The sequence below is a fragment of the Dasypus novemcinctus genome, chromosome 1 (assembly GCF_030445035.2).
Source record: "Dasypus novemcinctus isolate mDasNov1 chromosome 1, mDasNov1.1.hap2, whole genome shotgun sequence".
NCBI classification, from domain to species: domain Eukaryota; kingdom Metazoa; phylum Chordata; class Mammalia; order Cingulata; family Dasypodidae; genus Dasypus; species Dasypus novemcinctus.
The window spans coordinates 168,771,695-168,775,393 of record NC_080673.1 but is presented as its reverse complement, the minus strand read 5'-3'; the positions used below and the strand labels follow the sequence as shown (position 1 = coordinate 168,775,393).

Here is a 3,699-nt window from a genome sequence, read left to right as displayed (position 1 = left end):
TTGTTGTTGTTCTTAGCGCAAACCACAAAGGTTAATGATACACTTTACTGTTACAGTGACTTCAAAGAGACACACACTCTGGAGAGGGAAGGCACACCCAGTGGTGGTCACACCGTGGGTCCTGAGCAGTTGCCGGAGGTACAGGTGTACCTGCCTAAACACGGGGCTCCTGCGCACAACCACGAGGAGATGCCAGCCACTGTCTTAGGCCCCCAGTCACCACAACCAGATGACTTACTCAAGAAAATGGAGCTCTATTAGACCTAAGCTTAAAAGCTGTTCCCCTCAAAAATTTTTTTAAATTGTAAGCTACTACAATGTAATAATACCTTACATTTTACCAAATCTTGGGCTAGTGTTTTACTTACTTAGATGGGTCCTAAGTATTGACTTTTGCCCTTGGTGATGTAAGAAAACTCAGTTCCTTAAGAGCTTGGACCAGCCAATGCTGTCTGTCAGCATCATTCACCATGGAATATTCTGTAAAATCAGACCATATCCCAGGGAGGCAAAAACTACAGGTGCGCAGTTGGAGTGAAGGTCAAGAGAACTGCCAGAAGCATTAGATCATAAGGGGTAGAAGCCAAAACAAATCTGATTGTTACATAAACTTACTCTTCACACAAACATTTAAAAAACAATTTGTATGATGGCTTTTCCATTCCTACAGGGAACATCAGAATTAACATTCACTTTAACTTTCTACAAAAGTTAAACCCAAGTAGCAGGGCTGGTATTTAACACTTAAACAGCATAAAATATTTATGAAACGTTCTTTTTATAAGCCCTTTTCCATAGCACTTAATAAAATCCAAATGGCCTAATATAAAAAGTTTTCCACACAACAGTTTTAAAAGTATTTACCCAGTATGTTATTTTTAGGTTAAGTCATGATTGTTTTAAAGTCTTATTATAGGCTGAGCTGCTGGATGTTGGTCATGGGTAGGGCAGAGTGTACAAAATCTAAGCTGTAAAAACCATTTCAAAATATAAACTCATTTTTTGGAATACATGGTGCTAAAAGTTGTCCATACAAATACCTTTGGTATGAAATTGTAGCATTTCCCTTGACAAGCAGATCAAACACATCCATCCCCTTACAAACATTCACATCTCCTAACTGCTGTACCTAGGCTAGTCACAACTCACTTTTGTCCCTTCCCAGGAGACAAGGAGGTAGGTAACCTGCACAGGCCACTTGGGCCCTCCACAAACACACATCCCCCATCAACAGTCTCACACATCCCTTTCACTTTCCTTCAACAACCACAAACGTGGACACTAACCTGATCCAAAGGTATCTGCACACCCTTATCAACCAACGGCTACTCTACAATGTGTAAAAATATGAGGCAAAGGCAAGAAGTGTGCTCTCCAGGTGAGGGCTGAGTTTACCCCTGGGGCTGGCATGCATGGAGTCCCTGCCTGGATGCCAGGCTAGAGTCTGGGATCCCATTTAATTTCTAAGCAAAGGGCTGGGCATCCACTTGCTGCAGAAGCCCTGCTATTTAATAGGGAGGCAGGCCAAAAAGGAAGGACTGATCTTGTGAAGCAGCTGCTTGTGAGCCCTGGGGCTAAGTCAGATGCCCTTCCTGGAATGCAATTTGTCAACACAGAGAGCAAGTGGAAAGGGAAGAAGCTGCACCTGAGCTGAGCACTCACTGCCAGAGAAAGCGCCATTCCTAACCAGACACATGGGATTCCAACAAGCACCAGGCCAATATCAGCCCTGGTGGCACAAGCCCTCCCGCTTATCAACGAGCTCTTGGCTGAAAACCCTGTTGCGGGTGGACTTTAAGCAAAGCAGTAGAGACTGTGTCTGGTCACAGCACACAGGTCAGGAGCCTGTTGGCTGGGGCTGGATGGTTACGAAAGCAGTAGCTTGCCCAATACCTCTGACGGCCACCAACAGGAAAACCATCTCAGACCTGTCGAACGGAACTATGGGAGTTTCTCCTAAGAAGCCCAGATAGTTAACACCATAAAAATAAATACTGCAAACCAAAGTCCTCACATCCACTTCACACCCATTCATACTTTTCCTCCGAAAACCAAGAAATCCTGGCTCCAAGGAGTCCCAGGTTCTCATGAAAAGGAGATACCTTAGACACAGCTTGTGCAACAACCAGGGTACATTCAGCTGGATAAAGAGAGAATCACTTCACCTTGTCAGGAATTACAAAAAAGAATAATCTGGCTTGTTACAAAAGAATCTCCAGACTCCAGGAGAAGTAGGAGATGCCTGGGAGCCCGGCGTACAATCTGAGTACAGCACGCAGGAAGGGAAGGCGCGCGGGAGGGTGGCTCAGGGCCCGCTTGCCTGCTCACCGGTGGAGATGGGCGCGGTCGTCTGGATGCTTGAGGTGGATCGACGCCCGCGTTCCATCCACTCTCCTTCTGCTCCTCATCCTCGTCCAGATGCTGCGAGCACCCGGCTGCCCTGCCTGTGGCCTCCAGGAGTGCATTGTCAGGTCCCTGGCTGTCCTGGGCCTCATACAGCAAGATGTTTAGGGTCTCTTCATAAATCCGGGCTGAAGGGAACTCTACCTTGGTCTGTTTCTTCTCAGAGGCATAAACGATGAAGGTACCACAGACTTCAGCAATCTTGCATCCCTGACCATAAAAGGACCAGGAGCAGATCTCATCCCCAATGACATCTTTTATGAACAGGACCCTTCCATTAAAGTGCAGAGACAGCTTATCAAACAGTTCAATGTTTTTCCACATGTTGTCGTTAGAATTACTGGTATATGAGTATCTGTTGTTACTTCTATTGTAGAGCACCTTCACGGCTGGCTTATTTGAAGTCACTAGAAAGTTTTGTTCTTCCTTGGAAGAGGTGATGACAGGAACTTTCAGAAAGGCTCATAAGTATCTTTGTTTTGTAGGGCCGCCTGGCATTCTTCCAGTAGGCCCTGGACCAGGTAGTATTTTATTTGGCTTCTGCCAGCAGCTCCTCAATCTAGCGGTGGCTCTCAGGCAAAGGGACTGCCCGTCACAAAGGTAGGTGAGTATCGTACCAAAGTGCTTCCCACAGCAGTCAGTGAAGATCCAGCCTTCACTGTCGGTGAGCACTTCCATGCACCCGCTAAACATTTTCCTGGCCTCAAAACCATGAGAAAGTAAGTTCCCATTGTTTAACTCAACCCATCTCATGGTATTTGCTTAAGCAGCCTAGGAAACTAAAATAAGGGGAGGAGGGCATTACAGTGAAGTGTGTATTTGACTGTGCCTAGCAGAGATAAGGAAGCTGGAAGGAAGTGAAAGATAGTTCAGTTTGCCACAGGTGGACCTCCAAGTGGAGCTGACCAGCAGGAATTGCAAATACTCATCTGGAATGAAGGAAAGGTTTCTGGGCAACTGCCACGCACACAGAGGAGAGCACTGAGGACATGTGATATCACCAAGAGACAGCACATAGTCTGCAGAGAGGGCCCTGAGGAACATACTTCTTGAGTGTGGGAGGAAAACCCGTCACCTTGAATTGAGCTCTGCTCTGAGACGATAAAAGGTCAGCACGCACTGAGGGGTCAGAGAAGGCCTCCTGGAGAAGGGAATCCCTAAGTGAACCTCAGAGCCTGAAAAGGAATCGGCCAGGTATAGAGAGGGAGTTATAGGGCATTCCAGGCAGAGGGGACCAGAAAGCAAGGCCACAAAAGTGTGACATGGTCTGGTGGGTTTTGGGGAAACTGTAGGATT

General features: G+C 46.6%; 1 pseudogene; it reads right to left on the bottom strand.

Annotated features, from left to right (window-relative positions):
• Positions 1–2,324: 2,324 nt before the first annotated feature.
• On the bottom strand, positions 2,325–3,156 carry LOC101431069 (BTB/POZ domain-containing adapter for CUL3-mediated RhoA degradation protein 3 pseudogene; annotated as a pseudogene).
• Between the last annotated feature and the right edge of the window lie 543 nt (positions 3,157–3,699).